The sequence below is a fragment of the Hyla sarda genome, unplaced genomic scaffold (assembly GCF_029499605.1).
Source record: "Hyla sarda isolate aHylSar1 unplaced genomic scaffold, aHylSar1.hap1 scaffold_593, whole genome shotgun sequence".
Taxonomy (NCBI): Eukaryota; Metazoa; Chordata; class Amphibia; order Anura; family Hylidae; genus Hyla; species Hyla sarda.
This window is the reverse complement of record NW_026610607.1, coordinates 126,601-154,414: the sequence shown is the minus strand read 5'-3', so window position 1 is coordinate 154,414 and position 27,814 is coordinate 126,601. Positions and strand designations below refer to the sequence as shown.

The window sequence follows — 27,814 nt, the reverse complement described above, 5'->3', positions numbered from 1 at the left end:
CTGCTTCCTCTCCTTTCCATCTTGACTCCAGCTAGTGAAAGGAGCTTAATAAGTCCAGCACCCCCTGCAGCCTGGCCCCAAAACAACAGCACCCTGGGGGAGATTTATCAAAACCTATCCCGAAAAATAGCAACCAATCATATTGCTTCTTTCATTTTTAAAGAGGCCTGGGAAAAATTAGCTTGTGGGTTCGAATCCCCTGATGTCTCTGCTACATCGATTGAATGCAGTCATCATGGGTTTGAACCCCATGGTAGGAGACTGAGGAAATGGCATTGCCTGTATTTTCCCAGTCAAATGTATATGAACCAGTGGATGTCAGTGATCTAAGGAGTGTGAACCAGTTCTGGTTCTTGTCCCCCCACTTTTTTTTTTTTAGATGTAAGTTTTGTCAAACCACAAAGAGATCGTAAAGGGATACTCCGGTGGAAAGCAAATTTTTAAAAATCAACTGGTGCCAAAAAGAATAACAGCTACCATCACTCAGGGGCTTTACAGGAATCTAACTCACAACCTCTGCACTCCAAGGTGGGTGCTCTAACCACTAAGCTGTGGTACTCAAACTCTAGCTATGGCAAGCCTGAGTGGTAGCTTGGTTTTTGGTTTCAGCCTTTCTCTTGGTTTTTGGTGGGCTTTCTCTTTTTGTCAAAACAGGCCAAGACCATGATCTCTATGTTCTGTTTCCAGGCAGCTCCCAGGGGCTAGTGGTTAGAACTGCTGCTTTAGAGTGCAGAGGTTGTGAGTTCAAGTCCACACTCCATTACCATGCTATCTGCTGGGCTTCCCCTGATCTCTCCGAGTTAGATAGAGTGTGGAAATGGAGGATGCTGAGGAAAGTGTGTTAGGGAGAAGCGGCTGATGGTCATGGATCCAGGTGTTGGCAAAGCTTAAACTGTGTGGTAGATTTGGTGATGCCAATGTGGAAGTGAGCATTCCTGAGTGGGTAGTCTTGGTGAAGTGGTGGGCAAGGATGAGGGTGTGGTTGGTAGAGAAGAGACCCTTCTCTTGATAAATAAACATTTTAACTAAATAAGTAAAAGCCAACCTTTTGCCAAGTCTCTCTGATCTACCCACCTCAGCAGACACAACACCACTTTTGTCAGATCTCCAAGCTAGGATCCTCCATCAGTGGAAAGGTATGCACCTGCTTCCACTTCCAACTACACCTTCCACAATCCTCTCCAACAACTTACCTTGACATCATACACTCCCATGATGCTGGGGGATGGGGGGGGGGGGGGGGGGTTGGGTGACAAAGGTTTTGGCCTATTTTGGCAGAGAAACCACACAGAGGGCTGTGGGACTCAAACTCAAGCTAGGGCAAGCCTGAGCGGTAGCTCGGTCTTTGGTTCCAGTCCCCCCTCTGTGGGATTTCTCTTTTTGTCAAAACAGACCAAGACCACAGTCGCTATATATCCTTTTTCCAGACATTTCCCACGGGCTAGTGGTTAGAGCTGCTGCTGATTGTGAGTTCAAATCCACACTCCATTGCCATGCTTTCCTTTGAGCTGGCTCCGCTCCCCCGATCTCTCCAAATTAGATTGTGGGAGCGGAGCCAGCCTGACGGATGGAGTGTGGAAACGGAGGATACAAAGGAAAGCGTGTTTGGGAGAAGTGGCTGAATGTCATGGGTCCAGGTGTCAGAGAAGCATATACAGGGTGGGAGAATTGGTGTTGCGGAAGTGAGCGTTCCTGAGTGGATGGGCAAGGGTGATGATTGTGGGGGTGTGGCTTGAAGGGCTGGAGACAATGGTGGCTAGCAGAGAGAAGCCCCTTTATTTGATATATAAAATGTTTTACTAAATAATTAAAGCCCGCCCCCTACACCCCTCCCAGGTCACCCAGGTCCACCCCCACCTCTGACCACCCACCAGTTATTCCTCTGTTATCATTGTACACTCCTCTACGCTACTCTGTCACCTATGTACACACCTCTACTTCCCCAAAACCCCTCTGTGACCCATGAACCCCACTCTATAACCCCCTATGCCCCCTGTCCCCATGTACACTCCTCTACACCCCTCTGCCACCTATGTACTTTTTCCTACACTCCTCTTTCACGCATTAACACCCCTCCAACACCCATGTACACCACTCTGTCACCCATGTACATTGTACATTCCTCTACACCCCTCCAACACCCATGTACACTCTTCTACACCCATCTGTCACCATTCTACACTCCGTTGTCACCCATGTACACCACTCTTTCGCCCCCTACACCCCTCTGTCACCCATGCACACCCCTCTGTCACCCTCTGTGCCACTCTGTCACCCATGTACACTCCTCTACACCCCTCTGTTATCCATGTACACGCCTCTACTGTACTCTGTCACCCATGTACACTTCTCTACACCCCAACACCCAACTCTGACCCATGTACCCCCTCTATCACCTCCTACACCCCCTGTCACCCATGTACACTCCTCTACAACCCTCTGTTACCCATGTACACTCCTCTACGCATCACTGTCAGCCATGTACACTACACTCCTCTACATCCCCTCTGCCACTGATGTACACCCCACTAATACCAATGTACATTCCTCTACACCCCTCTGTTATCCATGTACACGCCTCTACTGTACTCTGTCACCCATGTACACTCCTCTACACCCCAACACCCAACTGTGACCCATGTACCCCCTCTATCACCTCCTACACCCCCTGTCACCCATGTTCACTCCCCTACATCCCTCTGTCACCCATGTACACCCCTCTAATACCCATGTACACTCCTCTACACCCCTTTGCCAGCCATGTACACACCTGTGTTACCCATGTACACTCCTCTACACTCCTCTGTTACCAATAAACGATTCTCTATGCTCCTCTGTCACACATGTACACCTCTAAACACCCATCTTTTTCCTATGTACACTCCTCTACACCCCTCTGTCACCCATGCACACTCTTCTACACCCATCTGTCACCATTCTACACTCCGTTGTCACCCATGTACACCACTCTTTCACCCCCTACACCCCTCTGTCACCCATGCACATCCCTCTGTCACCCTCTGTGCCACTCTGTCACCCATGTACACTCCTCTACACCCCTCTGTTATCCATGTACACGCCTCTACTGTACTCTGTCACCCATGTACACTTCTCTACACCCCAACACCCAACTCTGACCCATGTACCCCCTCTATCACCTCCTACACCCCCTGTCACCCATGTACACTCCTCTACATCCCTCTGTTACCCATGTACACTCCTCTACGCATCACTGTCAGCCATGTACACTACACTCCTCTACATCCCCTCTGCCACTGATGTACACCCCACTAATACCAATGTACATTCCTCTACACCCCTCTGTTATCCATGTACACGCCTCTATTGTACTCTGTCACCCATGTACACTCCTCTACACCCCAACACCCAACTGTGACCCATGTATCCCCTCTATCACCTCCTACACCCCCTGTCACCCATGTACACTCCCCTACATCCCTCTGTCACCCATGTACACCCCTCTAATACCCATGTACACTCCTCTACACCCCTTTGCCAGCCATGTACACACCTGTGTTACCCATGTACACTCCTCTACACTCCTCTGTTACCAATGAACACTTCTCTATGCTCCTCTGTCACACATGTACACCTCTAAACACCCATCTTTTTCCCATGTACACTCCTCTACACCCCTCTGTCACCCATGCACACTCTTCTACACCCATCTGTCACCATTCTACACTCCGTTGTCACCCATGTACACCACTCTTTCACCCCCTACACCCCTCTGTCACCCATGCACACCCCTCTGTCACCCTCTGTGCCACTCTGTCACCCATGTACACTCCTTTACACCCCTCTGTTATCCATGTACACGCCTCTACTGTACTCTGTCACCCATGTACACTTCTCTACACCCCAACACCCAACTCTGACCCATGTACCCCCTCTATCACCTACTACACCCCCTGTCACCCATGTACACTCCTCTACATCCCTCTGTTACCCATGTACACTCCTCTATGCATCACTGTCAGCCATGTACACTACACTCCTCTACATCCCCTCTGCCACTGATGTACACCACTCTAATACCAATGTACACTCCTCTACATCCCTCTGTCTCCCATGTACACTCCTGTACACATCTCTGTCACCCATAAACACCATTCTGTCACCCATGTACACTCCTCTACATCCATCTGTTTCCCATGTACACTCCTCTATGCTCCTCTGTCACCCATGTACACACCTCTACACCCCTCTGTCACCGATGTACACCCCTCTAATACCAATGTACACTCCTCTACACCCTTCTGTTATCCATGTACACTCCTCTACTGTACTCTGTCACCTATGTACACTTGTACACTCCTCTACACCCCTCTGTGACCCATTTACCCCCCTCTATCACCCCCTACACCCCCGGTCAACCATGTACACTCCTCTACATCCCTCTGTCTCCCATGTACACTCCTCTACACCCCGCTCTCATCCATGAACGCCATTCTGTCACCCATGTACACCAATCTACACCCCTCTGTCACCCATGCACACTCTTCTACACCCATCTGTCACCACTCTACACCCCTCTGTCACCCATGTACACCTCTATATTGCCCCCTACACCCCTTCTGTCACCCATGTACACTCCTCTACACCCCTTTGCCAGCCGTCTACACACCTATGTTACCCATTTGCACTCCTCTACATTCCTCTGTTACCAATGTACACTCCTTTACGCTTCTCTGTCACCCATGCACACTCCTCAATGCTCCTCTGTCACCCATGTACACTCCACTACACCCCTAACACCCCGCTGTCACCCATGAACGCCCTCCTGTCACCCATGTACACCCCTCTACACCCATCTGTTTCCCATGTACACTCCTCTACACCCCTCTGTCACCGATGCACACTCTTCTACACCCATCTGTCACCCCTCTACACCCCTCTGTAACCCATGTAAACCTCTATATTACCCCTACACCCCTTCTGTCACCCATGTACACTTCTCTACACCCCTTTGCCAGCCACGTACACACCTGTGTTACCCATGTACTCTCCTCTACACTCCTCTGTTACCAATGTACACTTCTGTGCGCTCCTCTGTCACACATGTGCACCCCTAAACGCCCATATGTTTCCCATGTACACTCCTCTACAACCCTCTGTCACCCATGCAAACTCTTCTACACCCATCTGTCTCCCCTCTACACACCTCTGTCACCCATCTACACCTCTATATTAGCCCCTATACCCCTTCTGTCACCCATGTACACTCCTCTACACCTCTTTGCCAGCCATGTACACACCTGTGTTACCCATGTACACTCCTCTATACTCCTCTGTTACCAATGTACACTCCTCTACACTCCTCTGTCACCCATGAAAACTCCTCCACTCTCCACTGTCACCAATGTACACTCCTCTATACGCCTCTGTCACCTATGTACACTATTCTACATCCATCTGTCACCCCTCTACACCATCTCTCACCCTTGTACACCTCTCTATCATCCCCTACACCCCTCTGTCACCCATGTACACTCTTCTACACCCTACTGTCACCCATGTACACCCCTCTATACCCCTCTGTTACCCATGTACACTCCTTTACACTCCTCTGTCACCCATGTACACATCACTACACCCCCAACACCCAGCTGTCACCCATGTACACCCCTCTGTCACCCCCTTATGCCCTCCTTTCACCCATGTACACTCCACTCTCACCCATGTACACTCCTCTCTCACCCATGTACACTCCTCTACACCCCTCTGTCACATGTACACTTCTCTACCCCCTGCTATCACCTATGCACACTCTTCTACACCCATCTGCCATCCCTCTACACCCCTGTCACTCATGTACACCCCTCTGTCACCCCCTACGTCCTGTCACCCATGTACACTCCTCTACACCCCACTGTCCCCCATATACACCCAGCTATAACCCATGTATACTAATCTCCTTCCCACTGTCACCCTTGTACACTCCTCTACACCCCTTTGCCACCCATGTACACTCCTCTGTACTACTCTGTTACCAAAGTAAACTCCTCTATGCTCCTCTGTCACCCATGTACACTGCTCTACGCTCCCCTGCCACCCATGTTCACCCTCTGTTATGGACACTGAAATTATGTGTTTTTACATCCATTGTTTCCATGCAGTATACATTTCCCTGCCCCCACGGTTTTAGCTTGGTTTAGCCACAGCCACAGTGGGCGGGGCTAAAGAACCTGTTTTTCCAGGTTATGTGAGGAGAGTAGGCCAAAGGGGTGGGGCATTAGGGGATATCACAGGAAACCACATAGCCTTTGGGCCTCTTTTGCTTGGGAATTTCGTTGAGAGAGGAGCATCCTGCTCCTTAGCCTGGGATGGATAAGTATATTGATTGTATCATTTCTACACTAAATATTCATGTATCACTTGCGTAGATTCCTGCTAGTTTGCTAAACATAGAGTATGTACTATTGTATTAATGCTTGTATGTATGTCTTATTTGGTTTAGCTAATTAATGTTTTTATTAAATGTTATTAACTTTGCTGGTTACCGAGTGACAATTAATTTGGTGGTATACACTGCCGGTACAAGACATTTCTGCCAAAATACCTTGTACAATTATTTCATAGTTGTACAAAACTTAATCAGTGTTTCTGGGTGTTTTACAAACATATTTAGGACCTATAAATTTAGCCTGAACTTCCTGCTTCCGTTTTCATATAGTTGGTGCCATTTTGACTCCAACAAAGAGAGCACATGGTCGGGGAAGGGGCATGTTTGTTTTACTCTAATTCTAAAATCACAATTGGTGTAGCATGCAGGATTGTCCACAATAAGTGGAGCTGCAGACAGGATTATCACCTTTAGAACCACAACAAATGGCGTAGTTGGCAGGATTGTCCACAATAAGTGGAGCTGCAGACAGGATTATCACCTTTAGAACCGCAACAAATGGCGTAGTCGGCAGGATTTTGCCAGAAATTGAGTATTGGCAGTTAATAACCAAGTTGACAATAATAGTTTAATTACTTTTCTAATTTGGTGTATCTTTTGATTACATTAGTATATGTTCCCAGTGTAATTGAGTGAGTCTACAAGAGACTTATTCTTAAACTGTGACCTAAGGATTATTGCTTTAGACAGGAGGAAGCCCTTACAGATTTTGTAGTATGATACCATAGGTTAATCTGTTTAGATGTGGTTATCACGTGTAGCACTGTACTAGTTATACAGGATTCTCATAGACTGTTGCTTTGTGTTCCTTATTTAAGGGTAACTTTTATTGCATACATGATAGTTATTTAGTGATTTGTCACTGGTAATTAATAGCATTGCTTTTCTAGGTAATGGTTGTTTGTATTGCATACATGATAGTTATTAGACACAGACTGTAAAGCATATTGAAAGTCTCCTGTTGTACATGTGTTTTTATATTGTGACTGTACCTTTAGTTGTGCGAGCTGTAACTCTCCACTGTATTATCTAGTGTGGGAGGGTGTATTCACAAGTGTTTGTACGAGATACCCCAGTGTAGCCTGTTTGTGTATGTGTTGGTGATTGTCCTGCCCTCTGATATTGTACTTGAGGTTCCTTTGTCTGATCACATTCCAAGTATATCTGACTGAGAGAATGAGCTTCATTAGAAGGAAGTTTTGCTCATTGATTGAGGATAGAAGGCCCAAATTTGGGCCTGTACCACATTGGGCTACCACTATGGGAAAATGGAGTGTTGTAGCAGAAGAGCTTGTACGCTATGGTGCACCGGTTTACCCAGAGATGGGGGATGAGATAGGAGGTATGGCTCTGAAGCTTGATTTAGGGGTTTATCCCAAAAATGAGAGCCGAGCTGCGGCTGAAGTGGGCTGGACTTTGTTACATGCCCTAAAATGTGAGGTGCAAAGAAATGAGGAACTTGAGAAAGAGTTGCAGACAAAAACACAGGTGATTTGTGATAAAGATAAGCAGATTTGCATGTTGGAATCAGAGTTACTGGAATGGGAGAGCCAATGTATAGAGACTGATGAAAAATTGTCTCAGTCTTATGCTGAAATCCAGGAGTTGAGGAATGAGATTGGTAAAAGCGAGTTCCCCAAAATGGTGTCTGGTGTGGCCTCTTCCCACAATTCACAGCCACATTTCACAGCAGATTTGCCCTCTGAAAAGGTCTGTGTTTCAAGTGCAAATAAGGGGGCGCTAGAGAGTGAGATTGTAGAAGTTCCCAGTGTTGGTTCTCAATTGTGTAATAAACAGAAATTGAATAACAATAAGGGCAAATACAAAGCAAATTGGAGAAGTGTAAGTGTTGTTAGAAGTGTGTCTCTGGCAGTGAAGCGGTATAGATCAGCTATGAAAAATGAGACCCAGATAGTAAATACGGCTAAAAGGGTAAAGTCTTGTTTTGCATGTGGTGGTTCAGGCCATATAGCTAGATATTGTAAGGCACATGGTAACAAAACGAAACACTGTTCAGCTAAATGTACTACATGTGGTCATAGTGGCCATATCTCTACAAGTTGTTATTCTACTGGAAACATGAAGCAGAGGGAACCAGGTAAATCCAAACAGACTGGGAAGGGAAATATACATTCCTCCTCCAAACAACAGTTTCCAGAGAAATCTCTCAGCTTCCCATATAAACCTCATCTGTTTAATCCTATGAAAGATGACATTACAAAATACGTGTTCAAGGAGTTGTGTGCACAGGTAGCAATATTCTTACAGAAACCGTATATACAGGTGGAGGATCCCATGCCCCCTGTTGGTCAAACGGGGGAAGGGAGACTAAAGAGTGAACAAGGGCCACCTTCCTTTTGCATGTAAATAGTGTTCACTTGTTTTGTCTTTTGGGGAAAAATGGCGGTACATAAGATACTGACTAAACTTTCTTTCTGCCCACTAGGGCCATACCATAGGCTTACTTGTAAAAATGACAATTCATTTGTTAGTTTAGGGTTGACATTTACAGGAGCCTCCCCAAATTTGTGGGGAAAACTAATTAGGAAGAAACTAACTAACCACTTTGATTTATTTATTTATTTTTTCAAGAGGTGGGGGAGGTTTAGCAATAGCTATTCCTCCCACTAGAAGGCAATATGCCTAGAGGGACTGAGGTAACACTCACACTCAAATATTAGTTAGCAATGGTCGGAATAATGCTGGGAAAGTGAGTGTGGATATGCAGAGTGGAGTTCAACTGTGTCTGGTGTTGGGTTGTTCCAAGGTTCACTGATCAGCACAGGCCGAAGAGATTCTCTGATGGGCCTGGAAATACTAAAATTGTATTGTTGGAAAGTGACTCTAAACCTGTTTATTTTCCATTCAGCAGATTAGTGGCAGTGTAACCCCGCTCAACCCATCGACCTCCTATCAGAAGAATCCAAGCTCAACACAAAGAGATGACCAGATGACCAACGCTTCTAATGGAGTGAAGAAGGCTACCTATTCCCCCAGCATCCCGTGGTTGGAAGATGACAAGGATCAAGTCGTCAAGACTGGGTTTGGATGACATCGCGAGACAGGAGAACCCAGAACCAAAGAATTCCCTCCAGCATTTTGGAAAAGGCTTCTGGACACCACAGAGGACGCTTTAAAGAAACTGTCTGAAGAGAAGCTACAAATAAGGGCTGTAGCTCTTACAATCTCCTAGCTCTAGATCCTTGCTGCAGCTACATAGTGAACAATGAGGGCGACATTAACCATCATCAATGTAGACTGACAGCGATCAAAACTCCATGGAACACCAAACACCGGATTATTTGGGTGGATGGGGAAACTGGGGGAATATCATTACTTTGTATTTCTTTGTTTTATGGAGATATACATGTTGTATGTTTGGTAAACTAGCAGACATGGAATTTAGGGAATCACCTAACATTCGTCAATTATGATGTAAAAGCAAGAGGTGGAATGTTATGGACACTGAAATTATGTGTTTTTACATCCATTGTTTCCATGCAGTATACATTTCCCTGCCCCCACGGTTTTAGCTTGGTTTAGCCACAGCCACAGTGGGCGGGGCTAAAGAACCTGTTTTTCCAGGTTATGTGAGGAGAGTAGGCCAAAGGGGTGGGGCATTAGGGGATATCACAGGAAACCACATAGCCTTTGGGCCTCTTTTGCTTGGGAATTTCGTTGAGAGAGGAGCATCCTGCTCCTTAGCCTGGGATGGATAAGTATATTGATTGTATCATTTCTACACTAAATATTCATGTATCACTTGCGTAGATTCCTGCTAGTTTGCTAAACATAGAGTATGTACTATTGTATTAATGCTTGTATGTATGTCTTATTTGGTTTAGCTAATTAATGTTTTTATTAAATGTTATTAACTTTGCTGGTTACCGAGTGACAGTTAATTTGGTGGTATACACTGCCGGTACAAGACATTTCTGCCAAAATACCTTGTACAATTATTTCATAGTTGTACAAAACTTAATCAGTGTTTCTGGGTGTTTTACAAACATATTTAGGACCTATAAATTTATCCTGAACTTCCTGCTTCCGTTTTCATATAGTTGGTGCCATTTTGACTCCAACAAAGAGAGCACATGGTCGGGGGAGGGGCATGTTTGTTTTACTCTAATTCTAAAATCACAATTGGTGTAGCATGCAGGATTGTCCACAATAAGTGGAGCTGCAGACAGGATTATCACCTTTAGAACCACAACACCCTCCTACACCCCTCTGTTACCCATGTACACTCCTCTATGCTTCTCTGTCACCCATGTACACTCCTCTACGCTTCTCTGTCACCCATGTACACACCTCTACACCCCTCTGCCTCCCATGTACACTCTTCTACACCCCTCTGCCACCCATGTACACTCCTCTACACACCTCTATCACCCATGTACACTCTTCTACCCGCCTATGTCACCAGTGTACACTCCTCTACACCCCATATTGTGCATTGCCGCTCTTCCACTTTTGTTTTTTGGCTCGTCAACTTTGGTAGGGGTGCCCAGTGGAAATGTTTTTTCCAAGGGGTGCCTTGAGCCGAAAAAGGTTGGGAAACACTGGTCTAACATAAACTTGTAAACTCTGCAGTCAGTTTAGTCTATTCTATTAAATATTGAAAAAGGGGATTTCTACAAATAAAAAAAACAGAGAATAAGGATCATAAATGTTCCTACTCTCTGTACCTGAGATATGGTTGTGTTATAAAAGAAGCTGTCCATAGACGATATACTTATTAACAACACATATATCTTCATGTAGAAGGGAGAGACTATAACATCTCTGCAGGTCTAGATAGTACATCTAGCCAGATTGTTATCAGTAATTAATATAAATATTAGTTACCTGTCTCGCTGTTCCTTTTTGCAGCTAACGAGTGTATACGTCACGTTCACCTTCTCACGGGGCATCAGTCACCTGTAAAAAAGAGACACATGTATGATAACATGTTCCTAATACATGCTACAGACACTAATATATATAACACTCTAGGGCCAGAACTACTTATCTCAGGGATTATGAAACTGCATATGGAAAAGGAACAAAAAAAGATGGAACACATAGGGATCTAGATGATTTTTTAACTTAAAATACAATTAGAGATGAGTGAAACGAAGTTGACGAACCCAAATTCATTACGATTTTCATGAAAAATTCGATTCGCAACGAATACGAATATCGCCGCGATTCTATCGCGCAAATCGCTTCATTAAACTACATTTTACAGCGTTCCAGGCTATTGGAGACCTAAGATGGTGGATCCACATGTGAGTACATGGGGCAGGGGATTATGGGAGGGCGGGAAACAGCGGCGGGAATGAAGATAGGCGGGCTGACCCTGAATCACATGTGAGATGCAGCCTATCAGTGTTCACTGACCCCTGTGATGTAACACCCCTATATAATCGGCGGCCATCTTCCCTCTGGTTATTTCTCCTATGCACGAGATAGGGAAAGGAAGTGACTGCACGTCTGTGTGCTGATCGCATACAACGGCGTTATACAGCATCCGATCGCTACAAGTAGCGGTGACATCAGCATTAGGGAAAGATACAGGGCACAGTGTTGCTGCAGTTCTGACCGAGAACCATTCTAGCAAAACCTTGTATTCTCCTTACTCAATATAGCAGGCATAGAGGTGCTGCATAGCAGTAACCTGCGTCATTGATCTCACAGCTGTTTTACCTGTATGAAGCATCTAATCTCCTCTTTTTTCAGCCCAATTGAGTTTTTTCTGTTGCTCCACAAATCTGATTCTCACAGTTGTGTGACAGAGTGCAATTTAGGGTTTAATCCCTGTAAAAAAAAAATTCTGTGGTGCTGCCCAGTTGGGTCCTGCTGCTGTTCAGAAATAAGTCATATTAGTGTGGACTTTAGTGCCCTTTTACCATTTTTCACCTGTTACTCTGTCTCTGGGCTGAATTCAGTGTTATACCACACGGTATACACCTGCCAGTGTATGAAAGAAAAAAAAAAGGTTTTCCTGCGTACAAATACGCTTAACAGTGGCCTTATCATTGCAAAGGGCCTACATACAAGCAAATAGCGTACCATATACTACCTTTTTTTCTGTCTCTGTGCTAAATTAAGTGTTATACCACACGTTATTCACCTGCTGGTGTATAAAAGAAAAAAAAAAGGTTTTCCTGCGTACAAATACGCTTAACAGTGGCCTTATCATTGCAAAGGGCCTACATACAAGCAAATAGCGTACCATATACTCCCTTTTTTTCTGTCTCTGTGCTAAATTCAGTGTTATACCACACTTTATACACCTGCCGGTGTATTAAAGAAAAAAAAAAGTTTTTCCAGCATACAAATACGCTTAACAGTGGCCTTATCATTGCAAAGGGCCTACATACAAGCAAATAGCGTACCATATACTACCTTTTTTTCTGTCTCTGTGCTAAATTAAGTGTTATACCACACGTTATACACCTGCCGGTGTATGAAAGCAAATAGCAAATAGCAACAAGCAAATAGCGTACCATATACCACCTTTTTTTCTGTATTTCTGTCTCTGTGCTAAATTCAGTGCTATTCCACACATTAGTATACACCGGCTGGTGTATACAATAAAAAAAAGAGTTTTTTTCTGCGTATAAATACGCTTAACAGTACCCTCATCATTGCAAAGGGCATACATAGAACCAAGTAGTGTACTATTTACTACCTGTTATTCTGTCTCTGTGCTAGATTCAATGCTATTCCACACATTAGTATACACCTGCTGGTGTATTTAAAAAAAAAAAGTGTTTTTTTTTGCGTAGAGATACGCATACCAGTGCGCTCATCATTGCAAAGGGCATACATACAACAAAGGAGTGTACTATTTAGTAACTGTTATTCTGTCTAGGCCTATATACTTTGAAAGGACAGCCGTAAGTAATCGCCTGCTGATGTTCTATACACTCATAAATGCACTAAGTATGTCAGGCAGGGAAGTGCCAGGACGTGCACAGAGAAGGGGCAGAGGCCTACATACGTCAGGCAGAGTTGGCAGCAGACTTGGGGCGAGTGGCAGCAGGAGTCGCAGCAATAGGCCTGAGCTCCCGATAACACCCAGTGGTCGTGTCGTCGACCCATCTCTCCTCGTCAATTGGTTTGCACACTCATCCCCATCATCACAAGCGACATCTGACAACCCCAGTCAAGAGTCGGTGGGTTCCTCAGACACAACCCTCAGTTGGCATGGCCCGGGAGCAGTCCCCGTAATCCCATTGCCTTTGTCCTATGCTGTTCCTTCTCCCAAAGAAGTATCTCATGCTTGGGGTTCAGCTCCACTATTTAGTGAGGATGATGTAATAGAGGATAGTCAGCATCTAATGGGCAGCCAAGAATGTGAGGAGACATGCGTCGCTTGCTCCACAAGGCGGGCAAGTAGTGATGCGGAGAGTGACGTGGGAGGCGGTGTTTCAATTGTTCAGGGTCCTGAGGCAGACACTGTTGTGGAACACGAGGATTACATCAGTGACATGCACACATCTTTTGATGATGATGAAGCCGATCGCAATTGGGAGCCGGGTGCAGAAGCCGGGGCTTCATCATCATCAGGAAAAGAGATTTGCTCTTTGTCTATGAGGCAGCAAGGCGGTAGCACGGTTGGCAATCAGCGTGGTGGTGGCAGTAGTGGAAATTCAGGAGCCAAACGAGCCAGGGGGAGACCACCTGCTTCGCGGCAAGCTACCATTCGGGGAGGTAGTGAAACAGGGGTTCCTGGAGACGGCGCCAAGAGCAGTGAAATAGTGCGGACTGCGGGTGGGAAAATCAGCTACTCTGCGGTGTGGTTGTTCTTCATAAAGAATCCGGAGGACCATAGCGTAGTCACATGCAAAATCTGTCGGCAGAAAGTGAAGCGTGGCCAGGGTCCCAATCTCGGCACCACGGCCCTGCGTCAACACATGATTCGCCACCATAAAGCGGCCTGGGATAACTGTGGCTCCGATGTAGTGGTCCAGCCTGCCGCATCACCCAGTGGCCATCCGCTCCCTCCGTCATCCAGCCAAGGCTCCACCACCTCAGCCGAAGGGAGCATTGTGTCAAACCCTCCTTCTTGCGCTCCTGCTTCTTCCGCTCGTAGTCAGCCATTCCGCCAACAATCGATCGGCGAAGCCATGCCCAAGAGACAACAGTATGCGCCCACTCATCCAACGGCGCAGAAGTTGAATGTGCTCCTGTCCAAGTTGTTGGTGTTGCAGTCCCTCCCTTTCCAACTGGTGGACTCTGCAGCTTACAGGGAATTGATGGCTTGTGCCGAGCCGAGGTGGAGAGTCCCAAGCCGTCATTTCTTTGCCAAGAAGGCAGTACCAGCCCTGCATAAGTTTGTACAAGAGAAGGTGGGCCAGTCCTTGAGCCTGTCGGTGTGTTCAAAAGTGCACGGCAGCGCCGACGTGTGGAGCTGTAACTACAGGCAGGGACAATACATATCTTTTACGGCCCACAACAGCAACTTGGACAGGTCACACCGCTTCCTCCTCCACGCTCTCGCAGTTGGTCCTTTTACAGTGTGCGCCTCCTCCTCCTCCCCGTGTCCTCGGCCTCCACTGCACGTCCAAATCTCTGTGGTCCTTCATTGTACCACGTGTATAGGGCACAGCGGTGTCAAGCCGTCCTTCACATGGTTTGCCTTGGCGAACGGAGTCACACAGGGGAGGAACTGCTAAAGTTCACTAGGGAAGAAATCCGAGTATGGCTTACTCCACGAAATCTGTAAATGGGAACCACGGTGACCGACAATGGGAAGAATATTGTGGCCGCGCTGCAACAAGGAAGTGTGAACCATTCGCCCTGCATTGCACACATGTTGAATCTGGTTGTCAAGAAGTTCATCAAGTCTTCACCCCATTTGCAAGATGTCCTGACAATGGCAAGGAAACTGTGCATGCATTTCAGCCACTCGTACACCGCCAAGCACACTTTGCTTGAGCTGCAGCGTCAGAACGGTATCCCACAACATAGTCTCATTTGTGACGTTGCCACACGTTGGAATTCCACCCTCCATATGTTGGACAGACTATACAAACAAAGAAAAGCCATCACAGATTTTTTGATGATACAAGCAGATAGGAGTACTCCCCTGTGTAACTTCAATGTGAACAAGTGGCAGCTCATACGTGACACCTGCCGTTTGCTGAGGCCCTTTGAGGAAGCCACGTTTTTTGTTAGTCGCTCGAATTATGCCATGAACGACGTAATTCCACTCCTACATTTACTCCAAAAAATGATTGAAAACATGGTTGGTCACGGCAATGGAGACGTTGCGCCTACATCAGAAGGCTACATGAGTCCTGTGGGGGATGAACTGGAGGAGGAGGATGAGGGGCAGAGCGGAGCACAGTTTACGGTGGATTAGATGGCCGGTGTTTCTGGTCATTGGACAGGAGAGGAGGAGCAGCCAGAGGAGCTGGAGGGTTATTACAAGGGAGGTGAGACAGAAGACCCAGACACACTGTGGCAGTATGGAGTATGCAGTGGAGATGGAGGCAGGTAGTCCCAGCGAGTCACTGTCACAAATGGCACGATGCATGCTGAGTTGCTTGCGTAGTGACCCCCGAATTGTCAAAAATTCGTCAGTGCGATGACTTCTCGATCTCCACCTTATTAGACCCTCGCTACTGGCCCAGAATGGGGGCCTTTTTTACACCCACTGAGAGGGAGGACAAACTGACCTACTTCAGGGAGCTTCTACGTAGTCGGTTGGCCGATGCTAATCGGCCACATGGTCCATCCACTCGCAGGTCTGACTCAGGGGGGCCCTCTGCGCTCACCTTCCACTGCCACGGCTGCTGGGGAGGGGAGGGGTGACAGGAGCAGTATCGGCTCAATCAGCAGCAGCCTGAGTCTACAGTCGCTGATGAGTAGCTTCCTTCAGCCGCATAGTGAAGCTACTCATCAGCAGCAGGCGGACATGGAGCAGGACCTGAACCAGCAGGTGGCGCTTACCTCGACATGACCCTGCCAACAACCGTTGAAGATCCGCTGGACTTCTGGGCAGCCAAACTTGATTTATGGACGCAACTAGCGGAGTTTGTCCTGGAAAAGCTGTCCTGCCCGGCCAGTAGTGTGCAATCAGAGCGGGTATTTAGTGCGGCCGGGGCCATAGTCACCCCAAGGCGAACTCGTCTGTCCACAAAAAATGTGGAGAGACTGACGTTTGTCAAGATGAATCAGGGATGGATCAGCCAGGATTTCTAGCCACCAATGACAGATGGATCTGAGTAGATTAACCATGCTCCTACAACAAAATTTTCTCTATTGTGGTTGGTTATGAAACCCTCTGGGGCAGGCCTGGGCATTGTACAGCCCGCTTGCCACATATGGCCCTTTGATTGGCTCTGACTGGCCCGCGATGATTGGGGGACAACTATGCTGCCTAATCTGGGGGACAACTATGCTCCTAATCTGGGGGACATCTATGCTGCCTAATCTGGGGGACATCTATGCTGCCTAATCTGGGTGACATCTATGCTGCCTAATCTGGGGGACATCTATGCTGCCTAATCTGAAGGACATCTATGCTGCCTAATCTTGGTGACATCTATGCTGCCTAATCTGGGTGACATCTATGCTGCCTAATCTGGGGGACATCTATGCTGCCAAATCTGGGGGACAAGCATGCTCCTTATCCGGGGGACATCTATGCTGCCTAATCTGGGTGACATCTATGCTGCCTAATCTGGGGGACATCTATGCTGCCAAATCTGGGGGACAAGCATGCTCCTTATCCGGGGGACATCTATGCTGCCTACTCTGGGGGACAAGTATGCTCCTAATCTGGGGGACATCTATGCTGCCTAATCTGGGGGACAACTATGCTCCTTATCTGGGGGACAACTATGCTCCTAATCTGGGGGACATGTATGCTGCCTAATCTGGGTGACATCTATGCTGCCTAATCTAGGGGACAACTATGCTCCTAATATGGGGAAAACTGATGCTTCTGGCCTTGGGCCTATAATTTTTTGAAGTTTAGCAGTAGCTAAATACATGCTTAATGCAAATGTCAACATTGATCTTTAAATGTAAGGGGTTATGAAACCCTCTTGGGTACTGCGAATGACTGCTCCAGACTCATTCTGTGTCTTTCACAAACTACTTGCCTCCCTGGTGCCTCAGGCCTTGGGCCTATAATTTTTTGAAGTTTAGCAGTAGCTAAATACATGCTTAATGCAAATATAATCATTGATCTTTAAATGTAAGGGGTTATGAAAACCTCTTGGGTACTGTAAATGCATGATCCAGACTCATTCTGTGTCTTTCAGGAACTACTTGCCTCCCTGGTGCCTCTGGCCTTGGGCCTTAGCAGTAGCTAAATACATGCTTAATGCAAATTTCAACAATTATCGTTAAATTCTCGGCGCTCTGCCAGGGCCTTCTCCTTCCCCGCCTGGGCCGATCCGAGGACCTCACTATCCAACTCACTAACTAATCCAATCGCTTATAGCGACGGGCGGTGTGTACAAAGGGCAGGGACTTAATCAATGCCAGCTTATGACCCTCACTTACTGGTAATTCCTCGTTTTAAGGTTAAATAATTGCAATCCCAGATCCCTATCACAAACTGGTTTCACGCTAATCCGTTCAGTGGAGCGCTAGTGCGGCCCAGGACATCTGAGGCCATAACACACCTGTTATTGCTCAATCTCGCAATTGATCAGGCAAGGTACGGGGTTATTATAGCCTCTTGGGTACTGCTGAGGCCTACTCCTGACTGCTCCTGGTGCAATGTATGGGGTAATTAAACACTCTTGGGTAGTGTTATTGTTAAATTTACTGATAATTTTATCAGTAATAAAATTGAATTTTGCAGAATGATAACCATTACACAACGAAACGCTTGTTGCGTGTGATTTTTTAATGAAAAAAATAAATAAATATGGAGAGGGATTAACTCTGCTTAATAATTTTTGGCGATTAGAATCCTTTTGTGATCTGATCTTTTGGAGACAGATGCGCTTACACACATGTAATAATTTTTTAAACCAAATTTCAAACATTGTGTGGTTTATTATTTTTGAGAAGAATGTCTTTTGGTGGTCCACCGTCCTGCATTATAGAGTCTTCTGAACTGCTGTATATGCGCTTGTTTTTAAAAAACAGGTATTTTGTCAGACAATTTCAATAAAATTTTGCATTTTTTTGGGGTGGATTATGAAGCCCGGGTGTGTACTCGTGCATCAGCCAACTCCAGGCTGTGTCTTTCAGGCAATCTATGGGTTCCTGATGCCTGGGTCTGGGAATAAAAAATTTTTTGATTGCGGGTGCTACCAAAAAAGATGGACACACCCTTATCCGTTCAGTGGAGCGCGCCTGCGGCCCCGGACATCTGAGGGCATAACACACCTGTTATTGCTCGATCTCAGGAGAAGGGGGGTTCATCATCGGGAGAAGAGAGCTGCAGGTTGCCCTTGAGTCAGCAAGGCGGTAGCACAGTTGGCAGTCAGCGTGGTGTGGCAGTAGTGGAAATTCTGGAGCCAAACGTGCCCGGGGGAGACCACCTGCTTCGCGGCAGCTTACCTTTCCGGGAGTTAGCGGGTTACCAGCACCGGTCGATGAAAGATAGAGACACGCTAATCCGTTCAGTGGAGCGCGCCTGCGGCCTCAGAATTCTGAGGGCATAACAAACCTGGTATTGCTCAATCTTGCAATTGATCGTGCAAAGGTAGGGGTTATTAAAGCCTCTTGGGTACTGCTGAGGCCTACTCTTGACTGCTCCTGGTGCAATGTATGGGGTAATTAAACACTCTTGGGTAGTGTTTTTTTTATTTTTTTATTTACTGATAATTTTATCGGTAATAAAATTGAATTTTCCAGAATGCTAATCGTTACACAACGGAACGCTTGTTGCATGTGATTTTTTTATGAAAAAAAAAATACGGACAGGGATTAACTCTGCTTCATCATTTTGATCGAAAAAGGTCCTTTGGTGATCTGATCTTTTGGAGACAGATGCGCTTACACACATATTGAATTAGTTTTTGTAAAAAAATTTCAAACATTGTGTGGTTTATTATTTTTGAGAAGAATGTCTTTGGGTGGTCCACTGTCCGGCATTATAGAGTCTTGTGAACTGTTGGATATGAGCTTGTTCTTACACAAAGGTATTTCTTTAAAACATTTCTAAAATGTTGTTGTTTTTTGGAGGGGATTGTGAAGCCTGGGTGTTTACTGGTGCATCAGCCAACTCCAGGCTGTGTCCTTCAGGCAATATATGGTTTCCTGATGCCGCAGAGGTGGGGCCTGGGTCTGGAAATTTAAAATTTTTGGATAGCGGGTGCTACCTATGAGAAATCTTTGTCAAAAATTTCATATATTGTGTTGTTTTTTGGAGGGGATTGTGAAGCCCGGGTGTGTACTGGTGAATCAGCCAACTCCAGGCTGTGTCCTTCAGGCAATATATGGGTTACTGATGACGCAGAGGTGGGGCCTGGGTCTGTTAATTTCAAATTTTTGGATAGCTGGTGCTACCAATGAAAAATCTTTGTCAAAATTTTCATTTATTGTGTTGTTTTTTTTTTTTTTGGGGGGGGGGGGGATTGTGAAGCCCTGGTGTGTAGTGTACTAGTGCATCAGCCAACTCCACGCTGTGCCATTCAGCCACTAAATGGTCTCCTCTTGCTGCCAACACCTCCACGCTGTGCCATTCAGCCACTATATGGTGTCCTCATGCTGCCAACACCTCCACGCTGTGCCATGCAGCCACTATATGGTGTCCTCATGCTGCCAACACCTCCACGCTGTGCCATTCATCCACTATATGGTGTCCTCATGCTGCCAACACCTCCACGCTGTGCCATTCATCCACTATATGGTGTCCTCATGCTGCCAACACCTCCACGCTATGTCATTCAGTCACTATATGGTCTCCAGACACTGATGCCACCACCAGGCTCTGTCATTGTGCTTCTGTGCGGCAGTGATTCCAAGAGCGATGCCGGTAATCTGCATGCTATTCTGAATAACAGTATTATTTCATTACCCCAGCACACTCCATATGCGTTTTAGGACACAGCAAAGTGTTCTATACCCCTATAGAGGCTGTATGTAGGCTAGAAATAGCCTTTTTTAATATCGATTCGCCGCAAACAAATTCGGATCTAAACAAACTTTTCGGGAAAATTCGGCGAATCGGCCGAATCGAATTTTTGAAAAGTTCGCTCATCTCTAAATATAATGTATATTTTTTTTATTTATTGTTTTATCAAAACTTTTTATAATATATATCACAGTTAATCATGCAATGGGAATGTATGCCTTTTAATTTAAAAAGGGGTGGTTGAATTATTTTATTAAATGTTTTACCCCGCTGTCAACCCTATTTGATCCCCATTGTCATCCTTGTCCACCCCCCTGTCATCCCTGTTCACTTCTCCCTGTCTCCCATATCCACCGCCCCTTTCTCCCGTGTCCACCCCTGTCATCCATGTCCACCTTGGTCACCCCTCTGTCACCCCTGTCCATCCCCCTGTCACCCATGTTCAACCCTCCCCTCTAGCCACCCCCAGTCTACCCCTCTGTCACCAATGTCCACCCCCTATTTACCCCTCTGTCCCTTTGTCACCCCTGTCCACCCCTCTCTTTCACCCCTGTCCCCCCTCTGACCCCCTATAACCCCTGTTCACCCCCGTGTCTCCCATATCCACCCACCTGTAATCCATGTGAGCCTTGACCTCCCACCTATCCACCCCACTGTCACCCCTGTCCACCCCTCTGTTATCACCTTGTCACTTCTGTCTACTTGTCACCCTCTACAACCCCCTGTCACCCACGTACACCCCTTTGTCACCCATGTACACTCCTCTACACCCCTTTGCCAGCCATGTACACACCTGTGTTACCCATGTACACTCCTCTACACTCCTCTGTTACCAATGTACACTTATCTATGCTCCTCTGTCACACAGGTACACCCCTAAACACCCATCTGTTTCCCATGTATACTCCTCTACACCCCTCTGTCACCCATGCACACTCTTCTACACCCATCTGTCTCCCCTCTACACACCTCTGTCACCCATCTACACCTCTATATTACCCCTACACCCCTTTTGTCACCCATGTACACTCCTCTACACCCCTTTGCCAGCCATGTACACACCTGTGTTACCCATGTACACTCCTTTACACTCCTCTGTCACCCAATGTACATTCCTCTACACTCCTCTGTCACCCATGTACACTCCTCCACGCTCCACTGTCACCAATGTACACTCCTCTACACCCCTGTCACCTATGTACGCTCTTCTACATCCATCTGTCACCCCTCTACACCCTCTCTCCCATGATCATTGTACACCTCTCTATCACCCCCTACACCCCTCTGTACACTCTTCTACACCCTTCTGTCACCCATGTACACTCACCTTCCACTCATGTACACTCTTCTACACCCCTCTGCCACCCTTGTATACTCCTCTACACCCCTCTATCACCCATGTACACCCCTCTATACCCCTCTGTTACCAACGTACACTCCTGTAAGCTCCTCTGTCACCCATGTACACTCCTCCACACTCCACTGTCACCAATTTACACCCCTCTATACCCCTCTGTTACCCATGTACACTCCTCTACACTCCTCTGTTACCAATGTACACTTCTCTATGCTCCTCTGTCACACATGTACACCCCTAAACACCCATCTGTTTCCCATGTACACTCCTCTACACCCCTCTGTCACCCATGCACACTCTTTTACACCCATCTGTCTCCCCTCTACACACCTCTGTCACCCATCTACACCTCTATATTGCCCCCTACACCCCTTCTGTCACCCATGTACACTCCTCTACACCCCTTTGCCAGCCGTCTACACACCTGTGTTACCCATTTGCACTCCTCTACATTCCTCTGTTACCAATGCACACTCCTCTACGCTCCTCTGTCACCCATGTGTACTCCTCTATGCTCCTCTGTCACCCATGTACACTCCACTACACCCCTAACACCCCGCTGTCACCCATGAATGCCCTCCTGTCACCCATGTACACCCCTCTATAACCATCTGTTTCCCATGTACACTTCTCTACACCCCTCTGTCACCGATGCACACTCTTCTACACCCATCTGTCACCCCTCTACACCCCTCTGTCCCCCATGTACACCTCTATATTACCCCCTACACCCCTTCTGTCACCAATGTACACTCCTCTACACCCCTTTGCCAGCCATGTACACACCTGTGTTACCCATTTACACTCCTCTACACTCCTCCGTTAACAATGTACATGTTACGCCGAGCACTCCGGGTCCCCGCTCCTACCCAGAGCGCCCGCGGCGTTCACCTTCTCGCAGCACCCCGGTCAGACCCGCTGACTGGGAGCGCTGCATTAATGTCACCGGCGGGGATGCGACCCGCGTAGCGGGACGCGCCCGCTCGCGGCTCGCATCCCAGTCTCCTTGCCCGTCCTGTCCTCCAACGGCTCAGTCTGATTGGCGCCTGGCCCAATTAGTGATCACATCTGTGGCCTCTCTATTTAAACTCACTTCCCCTTCCCAGCATTGCCGGATCTTGTTGCCCTTGTGCCAGTGAAAGCGTTCCTTGTATGTCCCAAGCCAGTGTTCCAGACCCTCTGCCGTTGCCCCTGACTACGATCCTTGCTGCCTGCCCTGACCTTCTGCTACGTCCGACCTTGCTCTTGCTTAATCCCTTGTACCACGTCTATCTCAGCCGTTAGTTGGGGTTGAGTCGCTATCGGGTGGAACGACCTGGGGGTTACCTGCCGCTGCAAGTCCATCCCGCTTTGCGGCGGGCTCTGGTGAAAACCAGTAACCCCTTAGACTCCGTTCCCCTTGTACGGCCCACGTCATCTCCCCACTGACACAGAGGATCCACCACCAGTATCCTCTCAGTATCCAGATCCTGACAGTAGATCCGGCCATGGATCCCGCTGAGGTCCCGCTGCCAGTTGTCACTGACCTTACCACGGTGGTCGCCCAGCAATCTCAACAGATAGCGCAACAAGGACATCAGCTGTCCCAACTGACTGTCATGCTGCAAAAACTCCTGCCACAGCTTCAGCAACCATCTCCTCCGCCAGCTCCTGCACCTCCTCCGCAGTGAGTGGCCGCTTCCAGCCTCCACTTGTCCCTGCCGGACAAATTTGATGGGGACTCTAAACAATGCCGTGGTTTCCTGTCTCAATGTTCCCTACACTTGGAGATGATGTCGGACCAATTTCCCACAGAACGGTCTAAGGTGGCTTTCGTGGTTAGTCTCCTGTCTGGAAAGGCCTTGTCATGGGCCACACCGCTCTGGGACCGCAATGATCCTGTCACTGCCACTGTCCAGTCCTTCTTCACTGAGGTTCGTAGTGTCTTCGAGGAACCAGCCCTGACCTTCTGCTACGTCCGACCTTGCTCTTGCCTAATCCCTTGTACCGCGCCTATCTCAGCCGTCAGTTGGGGTTGAGTCGCTATCGGGTGGAACGACCTGGGGGTTACCTGCCGCTGCAAGTCCATCCCGCTTTGCGGCAGGCTCTGTTGAAAACCAGTAACCCCTTAGACTCCGTTCCCCTTGTACGGCCCACGTCATCACCCCACTGACACAGAGGATCCACCACCAGTATCCTCACAGTATCCGGATCCTGACAGTACACTTCTCTACGCTCCTCTGTCACACATGTGCACCCCTAAACACCCATCTGTTTCCCATGTACACTCCTCTACACCCCTCTGTCACCCATGTACACTCTTCTACACCCATCTGTCTCCCCTCTACACACCTCTGTCACCCATCTACACCTCTATATTAGCCCCTACACCCCTTCTGTCACCCATGTACTCTCCTCTACACCTCTTTGCCAGCCATGTACACACCTGTGTTACCCATGTACACTCCTCTATACTCCTCTGTTACCAATGTACACTCCTCTTTGCTCCTCTGTCACCCATGTACACTCCTCCATGCTCCACTGTCACCAATGTACACTCCTCTACACCCCTCTGTCAGGCTGGGTTCACACCCCGTTTTGTTAAATACGGCTCCCGTATACGGTTGGGAGGAGGGGGGGCCGGGCTTAATTGCGGCGCCCGCACTCAGCCGTATTTGGGAACCGTATTTAATGTATGTCTATGAGCCGACCGGAGTGAACCGCAGCATCCGCTCGGCTTCGTTTTCGGCCGTATGCGGTTTCCCGGCCGCAGGCAAAAACGAATACGGCTGAGTGCGGGCGCCGCGATTAAGCACCGCCCCCCCTCCTCCCAACCGTATACGGGAGCCGTATTTAACAAAACGTGGTGTGAACCCAGCCTCACCTATGTACGCTCTTATACATCCATCTGTCACCCCTCTACACCATCTCTCACCCTTGTACACCTCTCTAACACCCCCTACACCCCTCTGTCACCCATGTACACTCTTCTACACCCTTCTGTCACCCATGTACACCCCTCTATACCCCTCTGCTACCCTATGCACTCCTCTGTCACCCATGTACACATCACTACACCCCCAACACCCAGCTGTCACCCATGTACACCCCTCTGTCACCCCCTTATGCCCTCCTGTCACCCATGTACACTCCACTCTCACCCATGTACACTCCTCTCTCACCCATGTACACTTCTTTACACCCCGCTATCACCTATGCACACTCTTCTACACCCATCTGTCATCCCCCTACACCCCTGTCACCCATGTACACCCCTCTGTCACCCCCTACGTCCTGTCACCCATGTACACTCCTCTACACCCCACTGTCCCACATGTACACCCAGCTATAACCCATGTATACTCCTCTCCTTCCCTCTTTCACCCTTGTACACTCCTCTACACCCCTTTGCCACCCATGTACACTCCTCTATACGCCTCTGTTACCAATGTAAACTCCTCTATGCTCCTGTCACCCATGTACACTGCTCTACGCACCCCTGCCACCCATGTTCACCCTCCTACACCCCTCTATTACCCATGTACACTTCTCTATGCTTCTCTGTCACCCATGTACACTCCTCTAAACCCCCAACACCCCTCTGTCACCCATGTACACACCTCTATCACCCCCTACACCTCCCTTTCATCCATGTACATTCCTCTACACCCCTCTGCCTCCCATGTACACTCCTCTACACCCCTCTGCCACCCATGTACATTCCTCTACACACCTCTATCACCCATGTACACTCCTCTGCACCCCTATGTCACCCATGTACACTCCTCTACACCCCTCTGCCACCCGTGTACACTCCTCTACACCCCATATTGTGCATTGCGGCTTTTCCCCTTTTGTTTTTTGGCTTATCAACTTTGGTAGGGGTGCCCAGTGGAATTTTTTTTTTCCAAGGGGTGCCTTGAGCCGAAAAAGGTTGGGAAACACAGGTCTAACATAAACTTGTAAACTCTGCAGTCAGTTTAGTCTATTCTATTAAATATTGAAAAAGGGGATTCCTACAAATGAAATAAAACAGAGAATAAGGATCATAAATGTTCCTACTCTCTGTACCTGAGATATGGTTGTGTTATATAAGAAGCTGTCCATAGACAATATACTTATTAACAACACATATATCTTCATGTAGAAGGGAGAGACTATAACATCTCTGCAGGTCTAGATAGTACATCTAGCCTGATTGTTATCAGTAATTAATATAAATATTAATTACCTGTCTCGCGGTTCCTTTTTTGCAGCTGACGAGGGTTTATGTCACGTTCACCTTCTCACGGGGCATCAATCACCTGTAAAGAAAGACAAAGGTATGATAACATGTTCCTAATACATGCTACAGACACTAATATATATAACACTCTAGGGCCAGAACTACTTATCTCAGGGATTATGAAACTGCACATGAAAAAGGAACAAAAAAAGATGGAACACATAAGGATCTAGTTCATTATTTTAACTTAAAATATAATGTATATTTTTAATATTTATTTATTTATAGTTTTATCAATTTTTTTTATAATATATATCACAGTTCATCATGTAATGGGAATGTATGCCTTTTAATTTTAAAAGGGGTGGTTGAATTATTTTATTAAATGTTTTACCCCTCTGTCCCTCTGTCCCCCCTATTTTATCCCCCTTTCCATCCTTGTCCACCCCCCTGTCACCCCTGTTCACTTCTCCCCGTCTCCTATATCCACCGCCCATTTCTCCCGTGTCCACCCCTGTCATCCATGTTCACCATGGTCACCCCTCTGTCAACCCTGTCCATCCCCCTGTCATCGATGTTCAACCCTACCCTCTAACCACCCCCAGTCTACCCCTCTGTCACCAATGTCCACCCCCTATTCACCCCTCTGTCCCTTTGTCACCCCTGTCCACCACTCTCTGTCACCCCTGTCCACCGTCTGACCCCCTATAACCCCTGTTCACCCCCTGTCTTCCATATCCACCCACCTGTAATCCATGTGAACCTTGACCTCCCACCTATCTACCCCTCTGTCACCCCTCTCCAACCCCGTCACCCATGTTCACCCCCCATTGTCCACCCCTCTGACCACATCCTTGTCACGCATGTCCACCATGTATTCACCATTCTGTCCCTTTGTCACCCCTGTCCACCCCTCTGTTATCACCTTGTCACTTTTGTCTACTTGTCACCCTCTATAACCCCCTGTCACACATGTACACTCCTCTACATTGCTTTGTCACCCATGCAAACCCCTCTACACCCCTCTGTCACCCAAACACACCCCTTTGTCACCCATGTACACTCCTCTGTCACCCATGTACATGCCTCTATTACCTCTTACACCCCTCTGTCACCAAGGTCCACCCCCCTCTGACCACCCACCAATCTACGCCTCAGTTACCCATGTACACTTATCTACGCTCCACTGTGACTTATGTACACTCTTCTACACCCCGCTGTCACCCCCTTTGACCCCCTGTCACCCATGTAAACCCTTCTTCACCCCTCTGTCACCTATGTACTTTCTTCTACACCCCTCTTTCATGCATGAACACCCCTCCAACACCCATGTACACCACTCTGTCACCCATGTACACTCCTCTAAACCCCTCTGTCACCCATGTACATTCCTCTACACCCATCTATAACCCATGTGCACTCTTCTGCACCCATCTGTCACCCTTCTACACTCCGTTGTCACCCATGTACACCACTCTTCCACCCCTACACCCCTCTGTCACCCATGTACACCCCTCTGTCACCCCCTATGCCACTCTGTCACCCATGTTCACACTTCTACACCCCTCTATCACCCGTGTACACTAATCTACCACTCATGTACACTCCTCTACACTCCTCTGCCACCCATGTACATTCCTCTACACCCTTTATCACCCATGTACAACCCTCAACATCCCTCAGTTACCCATGTACACTCCTCTACGCTCCACTGTCACCCATGTACACTCCTCTACACCCGTGTGTCACCCATTTACACCCCTCTAATACCCATGTACACTCCTCTAC

General features: G+C 47.6%; 1 long non-coding RNA gene across 16 annotated transcripts in view; it reads right to left on the bottom strand.

The window, feature by feature from the left end:
* LOC130340500 (uncharacterized) overlaps positions 1–27,814 on the bottom strand; it is a 106,599-nt gene that overhangs the window by 60,507 nt on the left and 18,278 nt on the right. For all 16 annotated transcript variants that reach the window (XR_008880599.1, XR_008880598.1, XR_008880607.1 and 13 more), the window contains exons 2-3: positions 26,033–26,105; positions 11,276–11,347 (exon numbers count right to left, since the gene is read on the bottom strand). This is a non-coding gene — a long non-coding RNA (uncharacterized LOC130340500). The remainder of the gene's footprint in view (positions 1–11,275; positions 11,348–26,032; positions 26,106–27,814) is intronic.